The 17,791-nt window shown below is 40.5% G+C and overlaps 1 protein-coding gene across 1 annotated transcript in view; it reads right to left on the reverse strand.

Annotated features, from left to right (window-relative positions):
• Nucleotides 1-3,424: 3,424 nt before the first annotated feature.
• Nucleotides 3,425-17,791, reverse strand: part of BPGM (bisphosphoglycerate mutase) — a 110,110-nt gene continuing 95,743 nt past the window's right edge. The window contains exon 5 of the mRNA XM_073319511.1: nucleotides 3,425-3,441. The gene's annotated coding sequence lies outside the window, so the exon portion shown is untranslated. The remainder of the gene's footprint in view (nucleotides 3,442-17,791) is intronic.

Genomic DNA, 17,791 nt, shown 5'->3' on the forward strand with positions numbered 1-17,791 from the left:
TACACTGAGCTCCTTTAAGCACATCACTTTTACCTGGGTCAGGTTTACTTCCCAAGCTTTACGAGCAACAATTTATCACTCATCAAGAATGTACCCCTTCCTTCTTCAGTTAGGGCTTTAACCTGATCACCAATTTTAATTTGCTCTAGAGCAGGGGTGGGAAACCTTTTGGCCTGAGGGCCACATCGGGGTTCCAAAACTGTATGGAGGGCCGGGAAGGGAAGGCTGTGCCTCCCCAAACAGCCTGGCCTCTGCCCCCGATCTGCCCCCTCCTGCTTCCCAGCCCCTGACTGCCCCCCTCAGAGCCCTCCACCTATCCAACCCCCCCTGCTCCTTCTCCCCTGGCCACCCCCTCCCAGGACCCCCCACCCCTAAAAGCCCCCTGGGGACCCCATTCCCTATCCAACCACCCCCGTTCCCATCCCCTGACTGCCCCCCTGAAGCTCCGCCCCATCCAACCACCCCCTGCTTCCTGTCCCCTGACTGCCCCCCGGGACCCGCTGCCCCTTATCCAACCCCCCCACTCCCCACCCCCTTGCCATGCTGCTCAGAGCAACGTCTAGCAACCACGCCACCTGGCCGAAGCCAGCCCCGCCGCCGCGCTGCCTGGCAGGAGCTCACAGCCCCACTGCCCAGAGCGCTGGCAGCACAGCGAGCTGAGGCTGTGGGGGAGGGGGGGACAGCCGGGGAGGGGCCAGGGGCTAGCGTCCCTGGCCGGGAGCTCAAGGGCTGGGCAGATGTGGCCTACGGGCCGTAGTTTGCCCACCTCTGCTCTAGAGAAACATCTTCCTGAGCCTTATCTAATGCCAGATTCACTTCTGAGACACCAGACAGACACCCGGAAATTTTTTCCACAGATGCACTGCTTCTTTGCACAGACAAACTGCCATCTTCCTCAGTCAAATATTTGGAGAAACCCTCCATAGGCAAATCTTTGCCCCTAATAGACACAGGTTCAGGATTATTTCTTTCCTGTGACTGGTTTATGTCAACCTAACTGAACAAAGCTTTAATATCATCTGCAATCTAAAGATCTTTAGGCAATAACTTTCTTACACCAGCTATAACTTCATGTTTAACACCATTCCATTCAAGATGTACAGTACAGTCACAGAGGATTACAATATTCACACTCATTTGGTAAATAATCTTCCTCTTTGACAAGATCTGCTTTAACAAGAGTGATGATAGAAGCTGTAATTTGCCCTAAACAGCTTTTACCATTGACTTTTACATTCTCTGCACGAGTTATGGGGTTACCTTTACCCGAGCTCACAGTAAAAGCATTTACATAAAAGGTGGCAATGTTGCGGTAAATTTGGTTACACACAGACAACTGCTTAGAGTCAAACATCACACCAATATGGTTACAACCGGGATAGATTCTATCCCCATCTTTGTTGTTGAGAGGAATTGGTTTTTCAGGATGATACAGTACCTGTTGTTCTTTTATTCTCTTGAGTTTGAGAATAAGTCTGTCCACTTTTGCCTTAGCTTCTAGTTCCTGCAATCGAATATATACCATTTTTTGTTCATGTTCAAAACACAGGCGTTCTCTTTCAGCAACTTCTCCTTCCATATCAGTTGCTTTTGTTCAAGTTCTAGCTGCTTGTTTCTCACTGCAAGCATTTTCCCTGCGTCTGCTTCCTTATCACTGGCAAGTAACAGATTTTTCAGTTCCTGCTCTGGGGCCTTTTGGTTAAAATACCCTCTCTGTAAGCACAATTCTTCCAGGCTTTTTCTGTCAGGATCTTGATCATGGGTCACTCACTGTAACTGATTTTTAACCCTTAAACTCTCCAATATCAAAATTTAATTTTGACAAGCATGTGGTTCTGACCAAAAACCCAATTAACTGTGGTAATGTGTATCCAAGCACAACTACACCGCTGTGACTGGGGTCCCAATGGGGAGCCAGCTGTGGTCACTCAATTGGGATGACACGTTTCAGAGTAACAGCCGTGTTAGTCTGTAGTCGCAAAAAGAAAAGGAGTACTTGTCGCACCTTAGAGACTAACCAATTTATTTGAGCATAAGCTTTCGTGAGCTACAGCTCACTTCATCGGATGCATACTGTGGAAAGTGTAGAAGATCTTTTATACACACAAAGCATGAAAAAATACTTCCCCCCACCCCACTCTCCTGCTGGCAATAGCTTATCTAAAGTGATCACTCTCCTTACAATGACAGGTTTCAGAGGAACAGCCGTGTTAGTCTGTATTCGCAAAAAGAAAAGGAGGACTTGTGGCACCTTAGAAGTGAGCTGTAGCTCACGAAAGCTCATGCTCAAATAAATTGGTTAGTCTCTAAGGTGCCACAAGTCCTCCTTTTCTTTCTCCTTACAATGTGAATGATAATCAAGGTGGGCCATTTCCAGCACAAATCCAGGGTTTAACAAGAACGTCTGGGGGGGGGGAGGTTAGGAAAAAACGAGGGGAAATAGGTTACCTTGCATAATGACTTAGCCACTCCCAGTCTCTATTCAAGCCTAAGTTAATTGTATCCAATTTGCAAATGAATTCCAATTCAACAGTCTCTCGCTGGAGTCTGGATTTGAAGTTTTTTTGTTGTAATATCACAACTTTCATGTCTGTAATCGCGTGACCAGAGATATTGAAGTGTTCTCCGACTGGTTTATGAATGTTATAATTCTTGACATCTGATTTGTGTCCATTTATTCTTTTACGTAGAGACTGTCCAGTTTGACCAATGTAAATGGCAGAGGGGCATTGCTGGCACATGATGGCATATATCACATTGGTGGATGTGCAAGTGAATGAGCCTCTGATAGTGTGGCTGATGTTATTAGGATGAACTGCAAAGAATGGGGCAGACAATCCCCATAAAGCTGGTGGATATTCCAATACTTAGATTAACCAAACCAGCATAAAACAGCTTCTTTATTACCTTACTGATAACAACACAGTTCCCTTAAAGTGATCCGGCCTCAGGCCTCCATCCAGGTACCCACGTCAAATATGATGAAAATTTCCATAAATCTTATTTCATCGGATAAAAGAACAGGTTCTACCAATCCCAAAGGATTGGACACATTACCTCCCAGATTAATGTTTCAGATCTTACCCAAATACATACTACAGACAATTCTTATTAACTAAACTAAAATTTATTAAAAAACAAAAGAGAGAGAGAGCATGGTTAAAAGATCATTATACATACAGACATGAATTCAATTAATTGAGGTTCAGATTCATAGCAGCGATGGTGAGCTTTGTAGTTGCAAAGAGATCCTTTAGAATTCAGTTCATAGGTCCTAGTCCAATGTCCAGATCTCATATTCAGGGCATAACAGCATAACTGGGACTTCAGTCTTGCAACTCAAACTTCCCCTGATGAACTCTAAGCAGATATGAGATGACAGAATCAGGGCCCAAGGATCTTTTATACAATTTCATATCCTCTTTGACAAGTTGGGATTTCCTTGGGGAACAAAAGGTAATTAGAATGACTTTGAAGGAGGTCCATTACCAGTACTTAGCTATACAAATTAATGTAAGGCCATTTGCTTTTTCCTCCACCATTCACAGTACATTTCAAAGAGAGATGAATACCGAGATATCCTGTGTTTATAATTCATTTAAATGATATCAGAAGACAGCATAGACAGGGACTGTTGATTACATTGTCATACTCATACATATGTAAATACACAAAAACACAAACATTATTTCCCCCAATGTCTTTTGAGGGTTATTTATTTTGCAGGATGTTTAACCCTTTCTAGCCATGCATCACAACAACATACAAGCTTTCAATCCCAGACAGCACTGTGGTGGCCTTTAAAAGCTTGCCCGTTGCCTTAACTATGGCCCTGGTCCTTCAGCAAATGCTAGCTGGGTCTATGTAGGATCAGGGAGAGATCCACCTCCCCAGAGCTCATTTCAGGATCAGCGCCTAACTATTTGGAGTTAAATATGTCTGCATTTGCAGTTTTGAAGATATTTGCTTATATGGAACATATGAGAGTACTAGAGAATACTGCAAACACTTTGGTAATTTTGTCTCGAGGTAAAATTGGCAAGTCTTTAAGTGCCTCCCACTGTACCATTAGCTACCCCAAATTTCATTTACTTTTTAAACTATTTTTTCAGATAAAGACAACTGCAAAGCTCTTTGGCACACTTTTATTGTCATGACTGTGCTATATTGTCTCACAAAAAAGAACAAGCAAAGCCCTCCTCCTTTACCCCAAAAAGAAAAGGCCAGAACAAGATATCCCAACATTTCCTGAGGACAGCTATGACAGTCATTACAGAGGTGAAGCAGACCACATATATGTAACAAGCTATAAGCAAGCATTGCTGGGGGCAAGGGAGTCAGAGTGTTAGGGAGAAAGATGAATCAGTGACTTGGATAAAAATATCATATTTGTCATATCAAATCAGACTGCTGGTTGATGTAGTCTGGGATTGTGCTTCTGACTGAAGCCAATATCTTATGCTTTTGGTGGATTGGGGAATAAATAATGATAACTCAATCATTTGTGCAGTGCTGTAAATGGGCGATAGCGGAGAAACATGGCTTTTTGACCGCTTTTCCCAGGTGGTGTTTGAGATGCAGTTATCTTCTTTATCTTGCAGAGAGCTCTCATGCATAGAATATAAAGCACAGGCAGATTAATATACAGCAGAAATACCTTTAACAGTAATTCACACTTTGAACGGATAGAACACTTCCATCAGAGGCTCTCAAGGCCAATCTTTACTGAATTAAGCCTCACAGTATCTCTGTGGATAAGTAAAGATATTATCCCATTTTTCAGATGAGGAGACTGAGGTCCATATAATTTAAGTGATTTTCTGCAAGGGCACACTGGGAACAAAAACACTGATTTACTACATGGAATCCTGTGCCATAACTACAAGACCACCGTTCCTCCTCCATCACAGGTCTTAATGTCTCCTTCCTGCGGGCCCCAAGCAGAAGAGATTAGAAGAGCAATCACTGGTAAGGTGTTCATCCTATAAAAGCTGATGTACTCAGCCCCCCTTTGGCCAGGAATGGCAAACCGCGGCCACTGTGAGCAGCGGGCAGCTGTGCAAATGTAAACAAACTGTCTGGCGGCCCACCAGCAGATTACCCGATGGGGCACCACTGTTCTATAGGCTAGTCATATCCACGACCAAATGTTGTCGGATAAAAACTAAACTACTATTGACAACTAACAGGAAGAAAATCTAGGGATCCCAAGTTTCTAATGTGAACACCTTACATTTTTTATTGGAATTCAATAAAGCAAATGCATATGAGTGCAGCGCCAAAGGGAAACCCACAGCTTTCCAGACAGTATGTCAAGTTCCCAATAACACTGTTTTATAAGCTACTACAGTTCCACTTGCACCTCCATATTCTTTAAGGATATAAACTTCCTAAAATAGAGAGGTAACTTCTATTCAAAGTGTTCTTTGTTGGGAGGAAAGAGCTGGAGCAACAATCAGACCCAATCAAGCTACATACAAAATGTGTTTGTCAGAGATCTCCTTTGACAGAGACAGCGATTGGCGCAAATGCCTAATCCTCGGTCACTGCCACTGGAATTTCTGCAAGTATATGGTAACATTTTGGACGGAAGAAAAATTATGGCAACACTGAGGACTGCTAAATACAGTAGAGGCTTGTCAGCACTAAGAGACTTATTCTGACCATTAAATCATTCTTCTGCAATTAAATTTTCAGCAAAAAATACCCCAGTTGTCAACCTCCTATTGAAGTCTACACTGGAACAATTAAATGTCCACATCGTTTGACAGTCTTTTAGTGCTACTGTGACTCCTCAGATGAAAGTGTTCCCTATGAAATTCAAAGGGAGTTAACATGTTGCTTTATACACAATAGTCAGTTGCAGAGCACAATTCTATACTTCTTTTGTATATATAAACGCTTTGAAATCAATAGTCCAACAGTTCTGGTAAAGAGCAATGGAATTATTACAAGACTTTTTGCTACTTTAGTGTGCATATATTTTCTTTCCTTTTAGAAGCTGCAACAAATTTTTCCCTTTCACTGTGTTCCTATTATTTTATATTTTTGCCAGACTTCATAAAGATTTCCTGATTTACCACAGAATTCTAAGGTACTAAGTGAAAGAACAGTTGATTTTCTGTACTTAATTGATTTTCCTTAAATTAATGACCATGGGGGAGAAGGGCAGTTGGCTCAGGGGATTAGTAATGGGATATGAAATATTTCCACTCTAGGTTGATGGTTCAACTACAGTCTAAGGCAGTAGTGCTTTGAAGACTATTTGATGACTTAGATGGAATGAATTGGTGGTCTCAGTGAAATTCCTACTAGACACATGTCCATATTGCAATGACTTGTTTGAAGTCTCTGTAAGGAGTCCAAAGTGAAATAATCATGAAAACTTAACTACAAGATGCATAATAGGGTATATCATCATCATCTGTTAACAGAGTATATTTGGAGGATAAGGAAAAAGTTCTGTTACTCAAACAAAACCAGAAAGAAATTTGAGTGGGGTGCATCTAGATAATATTTAGGGTAAATTACATGTTGAATTGAAAATGCACATGCACACACACAGCTTACATGTGCACAGAACCTTTCATCCTAAAGGATCTCAGAGAGAAAGCTTCATAAAAACTATAGTATACAGAAAAAAACCCATTAACCACCACTGAAATGGTGCCACCTCTGAAAAAGAGCCATGCCAACTGTTTAACGCACAGGACCATTGAACAAAATAAATGGAATGAAACTGAAGCTGCAAGGGTCATTTTAGTTAGGCAGAATTAGCCACTGAGCTCAGGTTTACCTCAAGCATGATTTCTGACTGCTGTGCTAAAGAAAAGTGCTCCAGACTCTCCAGTCAGGAGTTCAGTTTCCCACCCCATCCAGAATTCCGCATCTCCAGCAGCATGGTACTCCCTCACAGCACACTGACTCAGTTCCAAGTTGGAGACAAGAATGTCCCCTAGTGAGTCAGCAACTCAACATCCTGTAATTTTGAGGTCTCCCATTCAAATATTCTTATAGCCCAATTCTGCTTAGTTTGAGACACAACAGAATCATAGTGCCAGCTGGCAGATAGGGAGGTCCTTAAGGACCAAGAAGCTGCAGTACAGCTATAAACACACTTGGGCCCATCTACTCCTCAATGGAGAGAACACAGGCACCTTGAGATGGAGGGGCAAACCAGAAATTAGGTAACTGTTGGGACATTAATACAGTCTTCATAAGAAACCTTCCTCTACTGAGGATAAAAATCAATGGCCCAAATCCTCAAACTCAGTTGGATACCTGAAGTTAAGCGCATAAATAAGTGACCTGATTTTCAGAGACGCTGAGCACCTCCAGCACCTGTTGAAGTCAACAGAAATAGTTGGTACCCTGCACTTCTGAAAGTCAGGCCACTTATTTAGAACCAAAATATGCATTTAGATGCCTAGGTCTAGAGACCCAAATCTGACCTACATTACTAGGTTTTAAAAGGAAGTTATGCATTATGCCTTAATTGTTTTTGTGCTCAGTGCTTTGTGTGACCCTGTCAACAAAATGATTTTGTTTGTGAAATGGAGCTCATGAATAGAGCAATTTGATAGAGAACAAACAGACCCTCTTCACACACAGACACAAACTGCCTGTCCTGTAAAGCAGTGGCTCTCAGCCTTTCCAGACTACTGTACCCCTTTCAGGAGTCTGATTTGTCTTGCATACTCCCAAGTTTCACCTCACTTAAAAACTACTTACTTACAAATTCAGACATAAAAATACAGAAGTGTCACAGCACACTACTGAAAAATTGCTGACTTTCTCATTTTTACCATATAATTAGAAAATAAATCAATTGGAATATCAATATTGTACTTACATTTCAGTGTATAGTATATAGAGCAGTATAACCAAGTCATTGTCTGTGTTAAATTTTAGTTTGTATGGACTTGGCTAGTGCTTTTTATGTAGCCTGTTGTAAAAGCAGGCAAACATCTAGCTGAGTTGTTTGGAAGACCTCTGCATACCTCCAGTGGCACATATACACCTGGTTAAGACCCACTGATGTAGAAGGTCAGGATAGTGCCACAAACAGAGGGGGAGTGTCCTGTGAGCTTTGATTTCATTTCTCTGTGTTGTATCTGTTCTGAATTTCCATAAAATGTTTCAGGCTCCAGGGCTTACACAAAGTTACCGTCGCTAAAATAAGCTATTGAACCTGAGACTAGTAGAAGAATATCTCCATAAGCATACATGTCCAGGTTTATCCCTTGAGTCTCAACTGGAGTTAGTAGATTTATGAATGTATCCCATTGAATTTACACAACGAGATAACATTGAGCATTTAAATAACTCTTTAAACATTAAAAGCTCTGTGCAGACTTCAATTCTCACAGCATCTCTGTGAGGAAAGCGGGTCAGTAGTATTATCCCCATTTTCACATAGGTAATCTGGGGCAGAGAAAGTAGTGACTGGACTAAGTCACAGACAAAAAACAATGAAAGAGGCAGGATTAGAACTCTGACCTTCCTGACTTCCCAGTAGGGCTATTTGAAACATTTCTATCAGAACTATTTAATGGAAATTGGGATTTCAGTTAAACATGTTTTTTCATGAAAAGCTTGTGATTTCCATTGAAAATTTTGACTAGAATACATTTGACACGATGCACTATGCCCACGGACTCCCATGATGTGCGGTGCAGGCTCCGCAAGAGGAGAGACTGTGTGGTCTGTGCTGCATCACCGTAGGACGTAGTCTGGCTCGGAAGTCCAGTCTCTAGAAGAGAATGGAGGCTTTGCACACTGTAGTGGCATTTCTAAATTAGGATTTTCTGTTTTCAATCAGAATTGTTTGATTTTCCTTTAAAAAAAGTGTACTGAAAAGTCAAAATTTGCTATGAAAAATTGACAAAGAATTTCTCCTCACTTGCATCAAAATTTTTGCAGAATTTTTTTTCCAACCAGCCCTAGTCTTCACCCTGTGTTCATTCCTCCAGAATAAATATGCACTCAGATCAACATCTGCTGTCACAAATCAAGAAAATGTTTAGTAGAACTCTATTTCAGTGTAAAGTTTTGTGTTTAATGCTCAGTGTACTAATGAAATACGAAGACTCATCTGTACATTTGCCTAGTTTCTAAACAGAAATGAAGGACAGTTATTGCATAGTAGAGGAATTCTTGAAAAGTAGATTTAATTAGAGTTAAAATTTAGACATAAGATGGGTTTCAATGAACATGTATTCATTTGCAAAATTCCAAGATAACCAGAAAAACATCCCTCCTTTCCTATTAAAGGTACAAGTGCCGCTAATGTAATGCAACAATTCTATGGTGATGAGCCCCATAGAAATGCCTATAAATAAAATACATTTTTCCAGGAATATAACAGTGAGGGAATGGATAAAATGTTCTTCTTTGTACCCACATTGCACTGCAATAGGTTGCTACAATGATGTAATGCAGACTGCATTTTACATTTATTGCTGCAAATTACTTGCAAGGTAACGGGGATTTTCCTTTACTAAACAACTAGGATTTTTGGTGTTTGTCCAGCAACTATTCCCAGCATGACCTCAACGATACTAAACACTCAGAGTTTCAGGTGCTCATTACCTCTCAGAAGCAGGCCCAAAGGGAATACTACAGTATTTCAGTCAAGCCTCTTATTTTTCTCAGTTATCTGCTCCTGCATCTGAGACACCTACCAGTACCGTTCCGGGGAAGCTGCTGGCTCTGTACCTTCAGCTCCAAATGTATCTCACAGCTGGAGGAGGATGACCCAAGAGAATCAAGTTTTCAGTCCTTGCTTACTAAGATGTGGAAGTTTGATTTTTAGCTATAAAGGCCAACATACCAGCTCTAAAGACACCTATCCAAATGCCTATTAATGAAGTTCTAAAAGACAGATTCCTAGGAGCTTGCTATCTTCCACAGCAAGCAAAGTACAGCCTTTCAACACCCACTGTCAGCAGAGTCCATAGAGAATGGTACCTTCTTCAGATAAGGCCTAATTTTGACACCCTTTACTCTTGAGATGTAAGTGTGTTACTCTGGAAGTAATCTCATTACATTCAATGGATGAAATCCTGGCACTGTTTAAATCAGTAGCAAAACTCATTAACTTCAGCGGGGGCAGGATTTCACCCAATGGAACTACACCTGAAGTAACCCATTGTAAATAAGGGTGCCAAATTCAGCCCCATTAGAGGGGTTCAGCATCATTTAGGTTAGCAGCTAGTGATTCATTTTGACTAGGAATGTGTGAAACTGCAGAATATTTTTCATTACACTTTGGGAAGTTTCCCAGAATTTCATCCTGCCTATTTTTGGATCCCTAATAATTTCCATTTGTGGGACATTTTGCAAAACAAGAACTTCACTACAAAATTGTGACATTTTAGCTACTTTCACAGTAGGGTAGAGGAGCATTAGTGTACATTAGAATTAGGCCCAAGGCCCTGAGTCTGCTATTAATTATGCACAGGCAAATACTGAGCTGACAGAATCATATTGACTTCAGTGAAGCTATGAGGCTGGATTTCTGCACCCACCTACCCACAACCAACTGCAGGATTGAGACATAAAACTGATCTTAATATCATTCCAGATTCATTTATTTAAATTATGTATTTTAGATCTAAATCATCAATAAAAAGTTTACATACAGTACATTCCTGGCATACTGAGACATATTATGTGGACCAGTATATATTTTCCCAACCTCTATTATTAGTGTCATTTTAGGATAATGAAAACTGAAAACAAATCTAATCTAGCTCATTATTTAGGCTGTTTAGTTTATGCACGTCACATGGACAATTAAAATAGACTGGTGTTTTCCCAAGTCAGTTTCACTTTAGGCATATGACTATTAAAAAAATTTAACTGTAAAAAGCATTCAACAAATATTTCTACAGACTAAGCCACATTCCATGAAAGTCAATGAAGTTACACCTGGTACAGGATTTGGCCCATCAGAGTTTTTAGGGCCCCATTTTCTTCTTGTTAAACCTAAATTTGTGACCTACTGCTAGGAAACAGGGTTCCTTTAAGCAAAAAGCATGGATTACTATCATAGCCTGCCCCAGAACACTTGATCCAAATATTCTTATATTTTAGGAAAGATTGCATCCTGAACTGCATTTTGGATCTAACTTGGCTGAAATAAAGCGACTTATGTTAGAACTATAAAACTTTTAACAGCTTTAAATCCAGTTCTGTATCTGAACTTTGCAATTTTAAGTGCTACAGAACTTGCATGTGAGATTATTATATCAACAGTAAAATGCTCTTTAGTCAGCAGACCTTCGTGTCCTTTGGTGATTACATTTCATACAGATAAAAAAAAGATGGCAGAGGGAGACATAATTTTGGGCTGCTCTGGGAGGCTTGTTTTCCCAGGAAACCAAAACAATTTCCATCAGCAATCCCTGCAGTAATGAATACTGCTCCTTTGCAACATTAATGTCCACTCCTAAGCTTCTTCACCATCACAGGTGGATGGACCAGAAACCAATGGGAAAAGGTTATTAAGCCAGCTATATTGCCAGGTGGGAGAGAAAAGCCCTGACAGCATGAAAAGGTGAAGACACTCTGGCCAGATGCTCTGAGATCCAGGAGGTTGAAACTGGGATTCCCTGCAGATCCTAAACAACTTTGTGGTTAGGAGGTCATGTCCCCTAGCCCTCATGGTGTTGGTAATCCCTGTCAATTTGTCAAATTTTCCATGAGTGAGTATAATTTTTCTACAAGTTTCCAGAACTGTAGTGGCTGTGTTGGTCCCAGGATATGAGAGAGACAAGGTAGGTGAGGTAATATATTTTATTGGACCAACTTCTGTTGATGAAAGAGTACAAGCTTTTGAGCTACACAGAACTCTACTTCAGGACTGGACCTACTACCAATAAAAAAAAAATGTAATTTATCAGGTTCAGACACTATAAATGTTGGACATTTATGGTTACTTTTTTTTTAATATGGTCTCGCCTAAGACTTGTTTAGTTTATTTAGGACATTTATTTTGGAGTGTAATTCTTTGGAACCATTAACATCAACCATGCTAATACAAAAGTTTATACTGGAAAGCTGTTATGACTTTTTGCAAAAGAGTTTAATCTAAATTATAATATTGTATGTTGCTAACGTCCAAAAGCTTGCACTCCTGTCAAAGTGTATCCACTGTCTCTGTCTTGTGGGGAGGGAATGTTAAGTCTAATTCCTTTATGATGAATACAGTTTCTCTCTCACTCAGAGGAATTGTGCCTCCTGTGGGTAGCCTCAACACACAAGCTCTGCTGAGGGGAACGGCACAGAACATTAGAAGGAGACCGAGTACCTCTTCAGCTGCTATTATAACCCAATCACTAGCCACCTTCCTCTGACGCATTTGGTAGTCGCCACAGTCAGACAAAAGACACTGGACTACATGGACCTCCGGTCTGATCTAACAGGATACGACAATCCTAAATTGCTGTGCAGGAGTACCTGCACAGGAATAGACTAGCGGATCCATGAAGGCATTCATCAGCGATAGAACTCAGGATTTATGGTTCCAAAACCACAGGCATCTACTGCTTAACTGAAAGGAAGTTCACCTTCCTTGTTGGTTATGGTAGGACCCAAGTCTGTAGGATAGCCATGAGAGAGCAATCGTACTATCCACCAATCTGTAAGGAATCCATATGCTGCACACTTATAGTTAGATTAGCCAGCAGCAAAACTGCACACACGTAGCACCAGGAATAGATATCCAGAAACACAAGATTGGACACATGAACTAAGGAAAGTCTACTCTAGCTAGTAATAGTGAGCCCTTATTTGTAGGCCAAGGACACTGCCCACAACTACATAAAACTTGTCCTGAGTATTTGAAGTTCAAGTTTAATACAGTCAGCCATCAGCCTAACGATTCTATAGCAGCATAGACATGCCACTGGGACTGAACCCAAAACCTTCAGAAAGATTCCCATTGACTTCAGTGGGCCCTTACAGCTCTGCAAAATGCTACCAATCCAGCTGAGAGGTGTTTTACACTCACTTCTTTTCACAAAAAACACAATGAAAGGCACAAGGCAATGTAGAATCAAATCCAATGCCTCTAATTATTAAGTGATAAATATCTGAGAGTTATTGCTTACCCAAACGAGAAACTTTCCAAGTTTGTCCATCGCTGATTGATGTCTGATAAATATCACCATTTTAGCTATATACAATACCACAGAGCTTTTATTTATCCTTTTCCATCAGTAGATCTCAAAGCACTTTACAAAGGATGTCAGTATCATTATCCCCATTTTATAGATGGTGAAACTGAGACACAAAGGTATGAAGTGACTTGGCCTGTCTCTATCTATTCCATAGCCAGGTTCAGTCCCCTTCTAGTGTAACCGAAGCCCAACTGAAAATTCAAACAAATGGTACTTCCACGCATCATGGGCAATGCTGTAGTTCCCTGCTCTTGGCCCCTACTCCCTGCAACATTTCTTCTATGCTTCTTAAGCTAAACACTGCCACCTAGGCCTATTCCTCAGACGACCTTCTCCCAGCAAGTTTTCCCTCTGCCTCCTCTCTCCAGAGGCTCCAGCAGTTCCTCCCATGGAACTCCCTACTTTCCATAGTCCCTACTTCAGGTCCTCCTACAGGAGCCTAACCTAATCCCTGAACATTCAGTCTGCCTTCACCAAGCACTCCCAACCTCTCCTCTCAAGTCTCCCCTCTTGACTGAGTTCTCCTCTCTCCTTATGTCCACTCTGACCCTTTCACAGCTGGTATCACTATTTGTAATTAAGTCACCCAATCAAGATCAGCTGGGGGGGATAGAGGCTTAGTCACAGGCAAGTCTGAGCCAGACTACCCTTAAAAGGGGCAGCCAGTTCTTGCAATGAGCAGGAAATTTAAATAAATACAATTACTGATCAAGATAAAAGACATGAATGTACATATCAGAGTGGAATATTCAGAACAAAATCTTCAGAACAGAAAAGTTTGTCAAAAATGGCCTTTGATTTTTTTTTTTTTTGCAAAAAAATTGTAGACATCCTTTCATGAAAAATATTGTGCCTTCTTTCATTTTAAAACAGAAAAAAAAATTTACCAAAAACTGACGGTTTTACTATGAGAAATTTCAATAATGTTTTTGATCAAAATATTTTTAAAGTATACAAAAATTCACAAAACATTTTGGAGAAAGTGAAAAGTTTGTAACACTTTGAAATGAAAATAGTTTTAAACGTTCTTGCAAAAAATATTTCCCCCATGAATGAATTGCTTTAGCCTTTTAACTTTTTTCTTCTTCTGAACACAGAAAAGACTTAGCACAGTATTTTAAAAAATGTTGTTTTAAAGAACCTTGGATTTCAAATGGAAGGTTATCTCCCTGATAAACCTTTGCATTTTAGTAAGCACCAATAAATTAATAATTATGAGAGAACAAGTGTAAAAGTATCCCTAGTTTTCCAAGGTCCGATGAATATGTAGTCATGACAAACACAGTAATTTTACTATTAGAGTGAGAATTAGCAGAAGACTATTAACTTTACCACACACTCTCATGATAGCTTTTAAAGAACTCAACAGAATAAAAGGATATTCAATCATAAACTCTCCAGATTCATGTGATCTTGAAGAGTAAGTGTGAAACTACTGTGTGTAGGCTATACAAGACAGATGTGGGATGGGGGGGGGGGAGAAGGGAGGGAGTGGAGTGGCCAGGGAAGGATGGCATCTGGGACAAGATGGCTTAGGAGTTTGATAATGGTCATCAGTATCTTTTATCTCTAACTTAATGGGTCATATATACTCTAGATTGACAAAAACTAAAAGAGGGTGCCAAAACCAAAGCAAAATTCAGTCAATACAGCTAAATTTGATATGGTTTTATGTCAATGACAAATGAAACAATACATTCCATATGATCTGAATGCAAAACTATATATTGGTTTAAGTTTGCTCAAAACTGCATGTATGTTTGAACAAAACTGGGCTCAGGTTTGCTTGAAAGCAGAAATTGGTTCAGGCCTCAAAATCTTGATCCAGATCTTTACGGCTTTAAATGTAGAGAGCAGTGGACGTTCAGATCTGTGGTTTTGGCTTAGTCTATTATATAGATGGGGGTGTAACTAGCTACAAGTTTTAGAACCAGCAATGTTCAAAGGCAGAGTTTTGATTAAGGATCTTGCACCTGAAAGTCTGTAAACCTTTGCAAAGCTTTTTTTCCATGCAGAGTTTTATAACAAAACTTAAACCTAACATGTTGTCACTTAGTTCTCATCATAGACCCAAAACTTCAATATCTGGCACATAACGTTACGTACTTGCCACCACACCACTATAGGAGATCCTTTCCCGTTTTATGTGCAGCTGGAGACTCCTAATGGCACGAAGATCACTCCCTCTATGGAACATTAGCTGTGATTCTAGCCATACCTATACTGGCTGCTGCTGTAATTTGTTTCCTTCTAGGTTCAAATGGAAGGGTGGTGTGTGGGGGAGACGACCACAATTAGCTCTGTGGAGGTATTAGATTGCTTCTCTGCAGGATTTAGAGGGCCTTTGCACATTTATATGTTGTCAGTCAGGCTCTTGCTTTCATCCAGTAACATAGTGAAGTTATTTTTTGTTTTTCCAAATACTATTATCTAGTCAAACTTTCAGTCTTTTTGATTGGAGACTATGTACTACACACACATACAAAATCAGAGACCCACGCAAACACCAACACCACATCAGTATAACTTCAGTTCCTCCAAGTAAAAATTCGGTCATCACCATTGTGTAAAAAAAAGACAACACTCCCTTAGACTGAACTTTTTCCTGTCAGGCTCCCGGTGCATTTTCTATCTGATTTGAGTTGTCTATTTAGATTGCAAACTTATTAGGGAAGGGAACATGTTATCTTCAGTGTTTTGTACAGAACTGAACACACTATCTATGCTACATAATGTGCAGTAACTGCACTTTGCACAATGCACTTTGTATGTATCTATCATATCTACCTAGGTAGGGTTAGATAGATAGATATGCAGTATCAATTTTCTATTGATCAAAGTTAATTTTTCTCTGTCATTTCTAAGTACAGATTCCTGAAGGACTCTTAAGCATCTGGCTTGCTGCCAGTCATTTTGGAAAAGCTCCCCTTCTTCTTTCCTCTAGTAATGCTAGAGAATTCTAAGTATCAATCCAGATCCCCAAATAATCCTAAGCAAAGGAAAGTGTAGGTGCAGAGTACAGTGAGGACTACTAGAGTGTAGAATAGTCTCCCCAGGGATGTGATGAACCCCTTTTGCTTGATATTTGTAGACTGGGTGAACCATCAGATATGTTATTTCAGAGAACAGTCATCCCTCAGGAAGGGTAGACTGGCCTAGCTGAGACTTTAGGGGTCTTTTTGATCTTCAATTTCTACAGCATACATCTCAGATCTGGTGGTCAGGGGAAGCAAACAGAGAAGGACCTACTTCAGTGAGGAGAAGGTATGACATTCCAGGGTGCAATCCAGACCAGTGAGGGATTGTGTCACCATCAGTCCTGCAACCTGGCATGCCTCACAAACAGCATTCAGGTCACACCCTGAATGTCTATGTATATCTGTAGCCTGCCAGAAACATTCCAATCACACTCTGGCTTCCACCAACCTTGGTTAACACTTGGCAGCGTGACCCCAACACACTCCCAGTCCTGGATTTCCCCCCGCAAAACTTGTGTTCTGCATAGTCCAGCACTTTCCCGGATAGTTCAGATATTTTAGGTCCATTGCCCTTGCAAAGGAACAATATACATCAGGTGCTACTTTAAATGGAGTTACCAAACTGCCTAGTTTAACCACAACACTGGGCTAGTTTTGATTAAAGAATAAAACAAGTTTATTTAACTACAAAGAGAGAGATTTTAAGTGAGTACAAATATAAGACATTAAAGTCAGAAATGGTTACAAGAGATAAAGATAAAAAGTTTCCTAGTACTAAAACTTAAACTAGACCTGGTTCAAGGTGAAGTCCCTTATCATATGTTCCCAGTAACACTGGTGGCCAAATTCTCAGTCCAGGCTCTGCTCCCAAAGTCCAGTGGTTGTTTCTTTTCTCTTCTTGTGTGAAAGAGAGAATGATTGCTGGGGAGAGATACCTTGGGGTGTTTTGCCCCTCTTTTTCATAGTCCAGTCTCCTGCTTTGAAATGCATTTTCTTAATGGTTACCCCTTGATAAATTTCATCCCACTGTGAAGATGGAGACAGGGAGTCTTGCGGTGAAAGAGGTTCCATGCTGTTGTTTGCTAGCCTAAGATGCAGATCTGTGTGTTCCTGCCCTCCTTCCTTGCCAAAGAATGGCCACATGGTAGGTAATGGACCATCAGCTTTGGTGACACCTGGCTAGAGGCATCAACTTGTCCTTTGTCTTTGAGAAACTCTGTTTACCAGACCAGTCTGGCTAACACATTTCAGTCCTAATTTCAGCTTAATTTTATAACTGTACATATAATGTTGCTACACCCATCTCACCATGATATTATTGACCAGCAGGTTCTTAATTTTCAAATGATCCCTCACAAGGCATATTTTGTACCCAGGTTACTACAATAGTGTGTAGGGTGTGAATATAGGGGTGCATTCGGTAACAGCAGGTCAAAACATACAAATAAGGAAGAGGCAGTTTTGTTTCTTAGATCAGGGTGAGACTTCTGGGTTACTGCTGAGCCTCAAAAAACAGCAGTTCTCCCATGATTCATACCCAAAGAGCTACATTTTTGGCTGGCCAGAACTTCCCCACAAGTCAAGTGTCTGTATTTAGCTGTCTTCTAGGGTTTGTATTGTGTATGTCAC

The sequence above is a fragment of the Lepidochelys kempii genome, chromosome 1 (assembly GCF_965140265.1).
Source record: "Lepidochelys kempii isolate rLepKem1 chromosome 1, rLepKem1.hap2, whole genome shotgun sequence".
NCBI classification, from domain to species: Eukaryota; Metazoa; Chordata; order Testudines; family Cheloniidae; genus Lepidochelys; species Lepidochelys kempii.